Source organism: Scylla paramamosain, chromosome 46, assembly GCF_035594125.1.
Source record: "Scylla paramamosain isolate STU-SP2022 chromosome 46, ASM3559412v1, whole genome shotgun sequence".
NCBI classification, from domain to species: Eukaryota; Metazoa; Arthropoda; class Malacostraca; order Decapoda; family Portunidae; genus Scylla; species Scylla paramamosain.
In genome coordinates this window covers 3095209-3108531 of record NC_087196.1, presented here as the reverse complement: position 1 = coordinate 3108531, position 13323 = coordinate 3095209, and the positions used below count along the sequence as shown (strand labels likewise).

At 40.1% G+C, this 13323-nt stretch overlaps 1 protein-coding gene across 2 annotated transcripts in view; it reads right to left on the bottom strand.

The window, feature by feature from the left end:
• LOC135094621 (von Willebrand factor A domain-containing protein 5A-like) overlaps positions 1-3059 on the bottom strand; it is a 176448-nt gene extending 173389 nt beyond the window's left edge. For both annotated transcript variants that reach the window (XM_063994871.1, XM_063994876.1), the window contains exon 1: positions 2928-3059. The gene's annotated coding sequence lies outside the window, so the exon portion shown is untranslated. The remainder of the gene's footprint in view (positions 1-2927) is intronic.
• Between the last annotated feature and the right edge of the window lie 10264 nt (positions 3060-13323).

The window sequence follows — 13323 nt, the reverse complement described above, 5'->3', positions numbered from 1 at the left end:
AAAACTTGGTGCATGCTGTCAATTCAGAGCAGTGCACTTTGAGAAATACTGCATTTCCCTGAACACAGGTGGCCAAGGTGTAATAGTCAATAGTCATGTTGGGAAAGTTATGAACATTCTAAAGTATGAAAATGATCCCAGCTCATATATATATATATATATATATATATATATATATATATATATATATATATATATATATATATATATATATATATATATATATATAGTATGCTTTGTATGAACATTATGAACACATGTTTGACTTCCCACTGAAATCAGGATTTATTGCAGTGGTTCCCAAACTTTTTCTGGTTGCTACCCACTTTTCATACACAATCCTTGTCCTTGGCCCACTGCCAAGCATAATCCATGACTAAAGTGACTGTTTATAGTCCTACACTCATTAGGTCCATATAAAAACCACTTTAGCAAATCCTCTAATTTTATTGATTCCATTTGTTATTTTTCTTTTGTTAAGTATTAATAAAGAAATTTGTAGTTTGGCTTTGCTGAATCTCATATAATTATTGAAATGTTGCTAAAGAAGTAATGTAATGCACATAAAAAAAATGTCCATACTTAAAGAGTAATTAAAAAATGGCATTATTACAAAAAGCCATTTCACCAATAAACAAACAAGAAACAAAATAAAACAAAATTTCACTGGTTTAAAAGTGTTATTAATCCTCACAACATATGATCTGATCTTTGAATCTAACTATAATTCTGAAGTGAAATGCTATCATAGGGAGTCATAAGTGCCACAACTATATGGCCTTCAGTGGCCACACACCCACCCAGACTATTTGCTTCTGAACATTCACACCAAGTTTATGTTTCCTTCACTTGAATCCTCATTCCACTCGGTGTGATGGGTAATATTGCAGATTATCAACAAGCTTCTTGATTCATGGTTTTGTTTGACTTAAAGCACACCATAGGTCATGCCTTACTTTGAGTCTGTTGTGATTTTTCCTTTTAATGTGGAGTAGTTGAAAGAATACAGGCTCACAGGAATAAGTTGATGAAAATGATAGGTGCCAAAAAGCAATTTATCTACAAGCCATTTGTACTGAACCTGTAAGTTCCCTTCACTGGCTGCCTACCTGCTAAACTCCTTTGCTTTTATATAAACATATCCTCAGATTATGGCCCCCTACATTCTGCTACATGGCACTCAAGGGGACCATGGCCCCCAGTCTGGGAACCACTGATCTACTGGAATACACATGTACTTGCTGGTGAAAGTAAAACCGTGAACTGTTGCTCATATAAAGATATCCAACATAAATATATACTTTTTCCTCATGCCATTAATGGTGCATGGCCATTAATCCAGTCAGTACACCCACATTAAACTATTTATTTCTTTATTTATAATTTATCCTAAATGTTCACTTGAGAAACTTTATTTATTTATTTTTTTATCAGCCAAATACTATGAAACTGATTTAGTTTATTCAAACAACTTATTGAAAATAATTCAAAACATTAGTTAGTCTGGTAATTCACAGAAGATTGAATAGTTTTGTTAAGCAGTGCATGATGGCATTTGATGAAGGATATTAAGCGAGTGCAGTCCCTATTAACTGCCTGGCTGATAGGGAAACCAAGTATTACTAGCCTCCACTCTAGGAATCACTCTACATATCAATCAAAACCAGAAATTGACCACAAGACAGGTGGTCAAGTTGAAATTTGGAAAGCAGGAGTGCCCTCCAAATGTGGTAAGTTCTCAAGTTTTCTTATTTATCATTAGTCTTTCATAGTTGCAGATAATCAAAGCTGATGTAAAGAAAGTTGCTTCATGTTTATGCACTTTTATTTATTTATTTCATTTATTTTTTCTTCTAAATTCTTTGAATTATATACACTTTGAGGGACTGGTAATTTTTGGCCTTTGTATTCAATTTCTTGTGCAAGTTTTACTGCTGTGATTCCAACATTTTTTTCTTCAGAAATGTTGTACTATAATGTACTACCATTGTGATGTATTATTGCGTATTTTAGAAGCCTTCAGCAAGCCCGAGGCACGAAGTTTACCTCTGAAACTAAAAAGGCATTTTGATGTGTAGAGTGAGGCAGAATATGAGCGTGGTTGCAGGAGATATGTAATGTAATTCCTGGGACAATCTTTAAGACCTCATCACACTGTCTGCAACCCTTGTATTAATTAACTTGGTATTTGCAGTAATGTTCAGGTAAAATAAACACTGGGAACCACAGGTTAGGTTGGTTTAAGAGAGAGAGAGAGAGAGAGAGAGAGAGAGAGAGAGAGAGAGAGAGAGAGAGACATATATACAAGAGTACTCTTTTTCTTCGCGCCGTGCCATAATACCATGATGGAGCGTCCGTCCCTCTCTCTCTCTCTCTCTCTCTCTCTCTCTCTCTCTGAAATTTCTTAAATATATTTTTTTTTATCATACAATAATGAAGAGAGAGAGAGAGAGAGAGAGAGAGAGAGAGAGAGAGAGAGTTATCTTCTGAAATTATTCACATTATTTCTATCATATAGATTTTTTTTTCAATAATTCTATCTCCTTTCATTCCATAACGAATCTCTCTCTCTCTCTCTCTCTCTCTCTCTCTCTCATTACGAAGTAATATACGATAATAAATTTTCAACATTATGGCTTTCGCTAATGTTCCTTAAAAATAACTAGCATTTTAGAGACAAAATCTATCACTGTCAAAACAATAAACACGTATGTCTGCCTGTAGGATGAAGAATGAGACACAGGCCAACAAGTACCCTCTACTGAGACTCAGAGCAGAACTGTTTACAGGGTGTGCTGCCGGCCAATGCCTTTTGTCTGTCAGTATGTCGATCTCTCTTTATGGCTCTGTCAGTTTGTCTCTCAGTCAGTCTATATACCAGTCGGTCTCTTATTTAAGTTCACCAAAATGTCTGTCAGGACACTCACCTACTATAATTGTAGTGTTTAATAACTGGACATTGTCAAGTTCAACACAATACTGCTCTGGGAACACACGCAGATATAAATATGCACCGCTGCCACACACACACACACACACACACACACACACACGCACACACACACAATCTTCATTCATATAATTATGGCCTAACATAAGGTACTGCTAATTCATTCTTTATCATAACCAGTACTAAATCGCTGGTTTATGGTTATTTATAGGTCTATGGATGGTGTTTTTAATAGTTTTCTTTCACTTATCTGGAATCTGAGTTTCAAGAAATGTTGCTAGATAGTTATTTTTTATTATTATTTTCCCGAAATAATGCGCAACGTGGTGTAATATTGATGGAAACAGCAAATTACGTGTTATCTCATTAGTCTCTGTGTAACCATAGGTGGAGAGTTTGTCTGAGGGTTACTGCCTTACATATTAAACTGTCAGGGTATGCTAAAGAAGGAAACAGAAATTGACCTTGAGAGAGAGAGAGAGAGAGAGAGAGAGAGAGAATCTACATTTTCCTGTTGGGCAATTCTTATTCCTTAGTCTAACCAATCATTTTTTTCACATTATTTTTCTATCACGCTCACACAATTATATTTTCATTTATCAATCATTTATTGATAAATGATTGCTCTCTCTCTCTCTCTCTCTCTCTCTCTCTCTCTCTCTCTCTCTCTCTCTCTCTCTCTCTCTCTCATTGAGGAAGATGAGGAAATAATGATGATAAAATCATAATGATGCAATGCTAAGAAAATCACGATATATCGATAATAATAATAATAATAATAATAATAATAATAATAATAATAATAATAATAATAATAATAATATTACGAACGCGTATATGTAGCAGCCCTACGGGGCGAGCACATGATCCTGCTGTGTGTATGAGATAGTCTCATAGTAGTACATAATATGAGTAAGTACATGTGTGAGTGATCTACCTAACGGCGTTGTGTTGCTCGCTGTTCAGAGGTTGGCGCCGTTATCTACAGCGCTAATAGAAAGAGAACTGACATAAACCTATCGCTTGACTTTTGAGGCTCTGGGGTCATGAGTGTGTCCGTGTGTATGTGTGTGTGTGTGTAAGGGTTAGCTTACCATGGAATAATTGTTATACGGTACCTTTTAATTGTAGTTCTGTGAGTGTGAATGTATGTATGAGTATAAATGGCAATTATCCTTACCCTTGAGTATTGATAATCTGCATGACTCGTACTTATATCTTGTAAGCTAGAATAGGTGTCGCCTGGCAGAGGTGATGACATGGGAGTCAGGCTGTGAGGCACCCTGTGGGTGGCAGTGGCACTGAGAAACAGAGTATCGAGATCGCGACGTGAGAAGACGTTTGAGGAAGGAGACAAGGAAAAGCGAGTTGAGTTCTTGCGAGTGACTGACTAGTGCGTGCCGCCCCCGTACCTGCCTGTGGGTCGCGACTGTATTGCACGATGACTTGTGTATTGTATAATATATGGACATAAGGAAAAGTGTGTTTTCCTCACCCTGCCCTGTGTGACTTTCTCACCGAGAGTGACCGGGTGAGTCAGAACCGTAGCCGTTCGCAGCCGCCCGACCAAGACTTCTGCACGAGAGGATAATTATGAGACGCCTGGTAGAGCAATGGGCAAATGTGTCCACCCTTGAGTAATTAGCGGTTAGCTAACTAGCAATAACTAATGAATAAAGCGCTACAGCGTATTACTATTATACATTAAATGTTTAGGCTAGATCTTTCATGTCATTAAGTTCGTATTTATTTATTTTTATTTACGGCCGAATTTTTTATTTACCCCCTCTTCCCGCACCATTTTTTCCCAGGTCACGGATTTAGATGAATTTTTAAAGAATGTATGGAAAAAAAAAGGTATAATGTTGTTGGGGTGTGAAGCGTAGCAGACACCAGAATCTTGGTTGCGTTTATTTGTGGAGCGAGGGAGAACAAAGCACGCCGTGACAGAGAGCGAGGTCCGGACTGACTCCTGTTTTTTTTTATTTTTTTTATTAAGGGGATGAAGAGAGGAAGATAGCTAGCTAAGAGAAAGCGGGTGGGAAGAGAAGGGGTGAAAGAGAGTTGGAGAAAGATAGGATGTGGGATTGACCACGTTACTGTTTTTATTTATAGTTTTTTTTTTATCTATATTTATTTACATTATGATTTTATATATGTCTGGTTGACAGTCCAGATACAACAAAAACAAATCTTATTTCTAGTTTACAGTAATAGTAACAAAGTGACAAAAGCAAACAAAGTGACACAGGAGCCACAAATGCACTACCAGAAAACACAACTTTCCCTATGACACAGACTTCTGAGGGAAGTGAATCTGTCCTAGTGCAAGAGAGAGAGAGAGAGAGAGAGAGAGAGAGAGAGAGAGAGAGAGAGAGAGAGAGAGAGAGAGAGAGAGAGAGAGTTTTTTTTTTTTTTCCCAGTGTGCAATTTCGTAGGACAGCAACCTCCAGAAGAAACACAACTTGCCCTAACAAATAGACTGAGTAGTGCTGCAGCCCCTAATGTCACTCTAATTACATTTATATTGCATTAATTGTTAATTTTTAACATTTATGATTATGTTGAACTTCGTCGTCCTCTCTGGTCCGGGCCGTCCTCGTTGCTTGTTCACTGCATAGACAATCTGTGGATACTAGAGAAAAACATTAATTTTGTCGACTCCTGTTTTTTTTTTTTTTTTTTTTTGTGGGGATAGACAGTTGGGTGAAAGAGAGTTTAGCTAGTATAGAAAAGGAAGATGTAGTTAGGGTGAAAGGATGAAGTAAAGTAGAAGGTAGATAGGTGAGGGGCGATCCCCCTTGCTGGGTATTTATTTGTTTAATCACATATCAGTGTTATACTATTTATTTATTTATTTTATTTATTTATTTTTTAATTTAATTTTTTTTTTATTTTTTATTTATTTATTTATTTTTTTTATCTCACGTGTGTTGTCTAATTTATGTTTTTCTTTGCAGGTTATTGGAATGCTCATATGCTGTACTCAGGTAAGTGTGGATTGAAAGGTAAGTAGGGTAAGTATTGTTTCTCCTGTGTGTGTGTGTGTGTGTGTGTGTGTGTGTGTGTGTGTGTATACGTGCGTGTGCGTGTGTGCGCGTGTGTGTGTGTGCGCGCTCTCTATATGAATGTATGCGTTCGTGCGCGCCGATGCTTATGCATGTGCATGTGTGAGCCTAAGGATGAGGCAGTGTGTTTGCGTGAGTATGCCTATGTTGTGCTCGTGTAAAGTGGTGGTGGCTGATCTTTACTCAATTGTAAGTAGGGTTTTCTGAACCAGCTGTGTTCAGAGTGGTTTTCCTCAGAGGTAAGTGATCTGTAAAGTTCATCTTGTAGGTTGTTGACTAGTTTTTCTTTTATCTTATTTCCTCTGTTGTGTAAGGTGATATTTATTGGTGATGTATTGGATATTTGGTGTAGTTCTTCTGTAGTCTTTGTGTAGGGGTAACGTTCTGCAGAGGCGAATCGAAGTGCTTGGTTCTGTAGTGTTTGTAATGATATGGGTGCTGATCTCGATATTGCTTTTAGTGGGTACGGTGGATAGGTGATAACTGGGAGGACACAGGCTTTTATGAGATGAGTTTTTATATTTGTGCATAGTCCTTGGAATCGCCTGATAGTTGATAGTGTTGTTTTTGCCGTATTTTTTTTATGTGTTTAAAGGTAGGCGCACACTTGTTCGCATCGTACGGACGGCACGCATCGTACGCATCGGATTTTAGTATTCTTTACATTATTTCAAATTGGTCTGCGCGCATTTGACCGCGTCGTACGCATCGGACATCGGCAATGCCGACGAGGATCCCCGAAAGAGCATTCAATCCGATGCGTACGAACGATGCGGATGGAGTATGTCCTTCCAGAGAGAACTCAGCTTCACAACTGCGGGTGGTGAATGGTCCAATGCCGACAATGTGCGCAGAAAATCCGATCCGTCCGATGCGTGCCGTCCGTACGATGCGGACCAATGTGCGCTGACCCCAAAAACAATCCGATGAGTACAATGCGTGCCGTCCGTACGATGCGAACAAGTGTGCGCCTACCTTAATATGGATGTTTATTCCTCTAGTGTTGATGTGCACTCCCAGAATTTTTCCTTTGTTTGAGTATGGAATATTTGTTCCGTTTATTGTTATGGGGTGTGTTTTATTTATTGTGAGAGGAATCACTGTGAACTTAGAGGTATTTGTTTTTATTTTCCACTTATTTTCGAATTCGTTTATTTTTGTGATTTCTCTTTCAATTTTCTTTGCCAGCATTTTTCTGGATCGTCCTGGTTGTGTAATTATCTGTGTTATGTCATCTGCATAAATTATGTTGGCGCAACCGTGTGATGGGGAAGGTATGTCGTGTGTCTATAGGGAGTAAAGCGTTGGAGAGATGGAACTTCCTTGAGGTACACCACTTTTTATTTGGAATGTAGGTCCTTGATAGGTTTGTAAATTTATGCAGGCGTGTCTGTTGTCTAAGAAGTTGCAGAGAATTTTGGAAAGAACAATAGGAATATTCGAACTATGAATTTTATATTTTAGTCCTTCATGCCAGACCTTGTCAAACGCTTTTGATACATCACGGAGGACTATACAACACTGCTGTTTGTTTCCTAATGCGTTTGCTATTTTTTCAGTTGTGACAGCGAGTGCGGTGTCTGTGCTCTTATTGGCTCTGAACCCATGCTGTACTGGTGGTAAAATGTTGTTATGCTCCAGGTAAGTTCTTAGTCTTTTGTTTATTATTTTTTCCAGTATTTTCCTGGTACTTCTAGCAGTGAAATTGGTCTGTAATTGTAGGGGTCTGTGGTTGCTTTGTTTGGTTTGGGTATTAGTTTAATTAGTGCGGTTTTGAAGGCTTGAGGAAAGTAACCGGCTGAGTATGTATGGTTGAAGATTTCTGTGAGTTTTGTTAGGGCAGACTCCGGTAAGTTGGTGAGTATCGTTTTATTTATTTTGCTATGCCCTGGTGTATTGTTTTTGAAAGATTTTATAGTGTTGGTGATTTCTTGTAATGTAATTGTTGCTGTGGTGTATTCTTGGTTGTTTAGTCTGCTGAGATCCGAGGTGTGGTATGGGGAAAATAGGTCTCTGTTGGCTGTAATGTAGTTATTTATATCATTGTCTGTTTCTTGATGGAATAGTATGTTTTCTTCAGGTGTAATGGTGAATATATTTTCCCAGATGTTTCGGAATATTGTTTCTTTTTCTTTAATGTCATATATTTTTTGGTTATTGTGGTTTATGTAAGGTGAAGTGTTAATTTTGTTTTCCTTCAGTCTCTTTATTTTGCTCCAGAACTGCTTTGGGTCTTTGTATAGGTTTCTTAGCTGGTCTATAGTGTTTTCCCAATTCCTATTATGTTGAGCTTTGCATTCCAGCACTAAGTTTGTTTTGAGAGTGGAGTAGTACTTATATTTTTCGCGTTCCCAGCCAGTTATATTAGCTCTATGCAGGAGTTGTTTTATTGTATACTGTATGTTTTTTATTATTGGGTTTGTTATTGGGTGTTGAATAGTTTTTTGGTGTTTCATTGGGATGTATAATTTTATTGCGTTGAGGATCGTGTCATACCAGTGTCTGATGTGTGTATCTATTTCTACTTTGCTCAAGTTGTTGTTTGATATAGGCTTCATCTGTTGGTCTATGTATGTTTGAAATGAATCCCAGTCAGCTGCCTAGTAATGGGGTCTTGGTGGTGACAGGATTCTTATTGGTAGTGTAGTGATGGTGAATATGATGGGTAGGTGGTCCGAGGCAGTAGTTGGACCTTGTTTGACGGTGTAGTTATGGTATGTTTGAGAGTTTGCCAATATTATGTCTGGTGTTGTCTGTGTGTTGTGTGATATGTATGTGGGAAAGTTGGGTCCTAGAAGTTGGTTTCTGTTTATCAGCATTTCTAATCCTTTTCCTACTGTATTGGTGGAATGTGTACCTAAGCATGGGTGTTTGGCATTTAGGTCTCCTAGTATGTATGTTGGTGTGTTGTTGGAAGCTAGGCGGTGGAAGTCCGTGATCGGTAGGTAGGGTCTGCGTGGTGGTAGGTATGTTGTTGCGATATTTATTGGTCCTGCAGTAGTTTCTATTGTGACTTGTAATATGTCGGTGTCAAATTCGTTAGTTATTTTGTGTTTTATGTTAGATTTCACTAGGATTGCACTTCCATCCTGATGAATTAATTGTGTGTGTGGTGTAATTGTGGATATGTATTGTTTTGTTGTTTCCGATTCCATGACTGTTTATTAATATGATGTCAGCGTTTATTTCGTTATAGGTGTTGGTAAAATTGTGTCTGTTTGGGTGCCAATGAGCAACGTTGTGTTGTATGATTTTTAACGTGTCCATTGTTGTTAGTGGTGTTGTTTAATGTGAAGGCCTTAACGTTTAACGGTGTTTGTTGTGTGTTGTGATTACTTTGAGGCGTGTCTGTGTCTGTGTCTGTGTTTAGTGGCTTTGTTGGGGGGTGGAGTGAGGTCTTGGTGCAGGCCGTTCCGTATTTTGTTGAACTGCGTGTCGTCTATTGTGCACCAACAGTTTGATAGGTCTATGTCGTTGTTTATTAGATAGAGTAGTATTTCTTGCTCGGTGTTGACTGGGTTTGTGTATCTATATTTATATAGGCCGATGTCTATTCCTTGTCTGATACTTTTTAAGGTGAGTGTTGTGTCTTTTGGCCACCCTTCGCTTTTTTTTGTTATTATCTGGAAGCCGATTGCTCTACTCTTCATTTTTTCTAGTGGTGGCATATCCATTTCGTCTTCATTTGTGTCTTGCTCTTGATGGGTGGGTTGTGATGGGTTGTGAGTTCCCTGTGGGTGTGCGTTTTCAGTGTTTTGTGTGTTCTCTTCAGATGCTGGGGTTTGCACTTCTTTGGTAAGGTTCATTATTTGTTTTGAAGGGGGGTTATTGGGAAGAATGATTGGTGGAAGGTTATTAAGTTTAAGTGCTCTATTGAATTCATCGTTGTATGTTCCCGGGTTTGTAGAATTTATTAGATGTGCATGCATTAAGCATGCCATCAACTTTGCAGCTGTTTCCTTTTCAATTGTGGGAGTAGATGCTGGTAGATTGAGGGCTGCCATGCTCTTGTTGGCTGACGTGACATTGCTGTAGGTTTTAGTGCTGTTGTTATTTTTCAACTGTTGTCTTTTTTCTTCAAGTGCTTTTTTCCTTTGTGGGCATTTATTTGCAAGAGTCCTATGTTCTCCTTTGCAATTGATGCACTTTCTGATGTTGCTTGCGCTGCACTCCCTCCATGTATGGTCATTTGAGCTGCATTCGGAACATATCTTATATTCCTTAGGTTTGGGGCATTTTGAAGTAATGTGGTCTTCTATGGCGTAGCATTTGAGACATGTAGTGATGGGGATGTATTCTTCTATTTTTATTGTGTGAGCAGGAACGCTCATGTGGAACCCAAGGATGCCTTTCTCTGTTGCTTTTTTTGCTGCTGTTGTTTCTTTAAAGGTAACTTTTAATATTTTTGTTCTGGGAATCTTAAATATTGAGTCGATTCCTTCATTCATCCATGTGTTCTTTGTCAGTAGCTCTTCTTCAATTTCCTTTTCCGTGTGGTTGTAGATGTATTCATCGGTATTGAAAATTAGCACGGTCCTTTTTGCTTTTAACTCCGGTGGCAGGATTGGCAGGAACCTGTTGTTAGTGAGTTCTTGTTGGGTCTTTTGCTGGAAGATTTTATCAACTTCTTCGTCTGATCTCGTGAGGACGATGAAGCCATCTTGAACGGTGATGATCCTAGTTGCGTAGATGATGTTTGCAGACAATATTCTCAGCAGGATGATTCTGTTGCCTTGAGTAGTGTCTTCACTCTTTATTTTCACGCGTGCCATTATCACATTTTTTTTTTTCCTGGGCTTAGGCCCAGTTGAAAGCTTAAGGTAAAGAGGAAGATATTCCGGGGTGGAGAGGTGAGTGAAATAATACCTACTTGGGGCCAGGGCCCGACACAAAAACACAGCTATGTAGTAGATAACTGGAAGGAGCCTGCCTAAGCAACCCCGTTTAGTGTTCCAGCCGCTAGCAGCTGTCGTAAACACCCGGGGCTGCGCCTAATCCTATTAAGAGTTTGCCCGACCTTAATCACAGTGGCTTAAAGCAGCCATCTAATGGCCCCCCGCAAGCAAGCCTTGGGGTTCACCTTGACCACTGTGAGGACGCTAAGGGCGAAAAGAGAAAAAATAGTAGAAGTATCAAGTGCCTGGGCGGGACTCACCCGGAGGGAGTCCCCGGTACACAGGACTTTTCCAGGATCCACCAAGTGGGGATCCTCGTGGAGCAGAGCTGGAGTAATGGAGCCACGTAGACGAAGGTGTAACACAACGGAGGCCCGTGGCTTTGCCAGTCAACACAGTCACGAAGATACCAGTGCTTCCTAGCTCGGCGAGGTGAGGCAGGTCCGTGTGGTGGTGTGACACAACGGAGGTCCGTGGCCTTGCCAGTCAACACAGTCACGAAGGTACCAGTGCTTCCTAGCTCGGCGAGGTGAGGCAGGTCCGTGTGGTTCGCCTGGCAGAGCAGTTCAAGCAGCGAGCGAATCGGCGAGCTGTTACCAGGCTGGGATGTCTGAAGCGTGTGTCTCCAAGTGTCCAAGTGCCAAGTGGTGTGACTCCTGGTTCTGACTGACGGATAGATTGCCACTTCGTGGAGTGGCGCGGGCCTTTTAGCCTAAAGGCGGCCCACAGGACTCCTGGTTCCCATGGCGCCTGTATATATATATATAGACCAACATATCGTATCGCGCTTGGCTAAATACAAACTCCTACAAATGTGAAAAAAAAAAAAAAATGCTGATCCCTAATTCCGGATTTACTACAATAAAAAAAAAAATAGCCAGAAAAAATACAACAATACTGATTGTTATCATAATATCATAATATTATTATAATTATTATATTTTAAGGCTCACGTATGCCTGGCTACGATCACACTCGATTTTGCTAAGACATGTTTTCACTTTAAGGGGTCCTTCTTTCGCTTCAACGGCTGGTTTCAAGGCCTAAACTCGTCACCACTACTCTGTCCACTCGGTTCATCAATGTCTTTGTCACTCGTACTCATAGCGATGGTAAATCCAAGGTAAATCCTGGTAAAAATGCCGAGAAAATCAATGTACACCCAAAAATTAAAGTACACGCATGAGACTGCCTCACATGGTGCATGAGAGCGGAAAACAACACCCAAGGCGCGCTCTGATTGGCCGAGCATGGAGGCGCGGCGAAATCCTCCGTTTTCATTGGCCGCTACTTAGGCCCTTGCTGCACCAAGACTCAGGTTAGTCTGACCCACTCCACGTACCAAAACAAATAATTTCGGACCTTCGTGAACCACCCAGGAGGTTCGTATTTCCCTTGCCGACATTGCCACAAGAGTTTTGAACCGCAGAACAACAAGTTGCCGCCTCTAACTCGAAACGGCCATATTTGATGGTTAACCACCTGTTGTACCAGGCGCCTCATGTATGGCTTCATTCAGAGATCAGTCGCGCGCTTCTGTTTTGTGGACTTGGTTTCCGCACTGTGTCGCACGGAACTTGGTCTCCGTTGAGTGTTTTGGTCTGGTTCACTTTGTGGGCTCTGTTTCTGTGTCCACTTTGTGGACTCTTTCTGTGTCCACTCTGTGGACTTGGCTGCGCGCTCTTGCTGTTGGCTTGGTTCTGGGCGCACTCTGTGGACTCTGAAATTCTTTCCAAGCAGACGGACTTCGTGTTTTTCGCCCGGTTAGTGTCGGCTCTGAGTTGGTACGAAGCCTGCTCCCGTAAGGACTGCCTCGTAGGGCAGCTCCCTGAGGGGGACCCTTAGAGGGTCGGTAATAGGAAGACCAGAGTCTGGGCCATAGGGAAGCAGACAGTTAGGTGGAAGACCCGCAAGGGGCAGCAATCTGGTGTTAGGTTTCTCTCCAGACTGCTGTAGGTACTATGCAACACAATGCCAAGAATTAATATAAAATGTAGGACCTCTAACAACATAGAGAAGAGACTCAAGCTCATAGAGATACTGTGTAAAAAGGACATTGAGATCTGTAGGATATTCAGTGCTCATGACGGTTTTGTTGTGTTAACTTTAAAAGAACACCAAGCTGACAATATCTTTGCCTCTGAAACTAGACAAGAACTCATCCAACATGACTTTCATCCTATGATTCCTCCAGATTTAAGAGCCAGAAAGAGCATGATCATTCCTATAATAGAGTGGATGAACTTATATATGAGAATGAAGTGGTAGATATTGGTGAGGAAATAATTATGGAAAATAACTGGATAAGGGAGGAGGAAATTGAAAACATCTTCAAATTCCCTAACTCTCCAAAATTAAAGATAACTTTTACTCAGACTTTACTAGCTAAAAAATGTACTGAAAAGGGGCT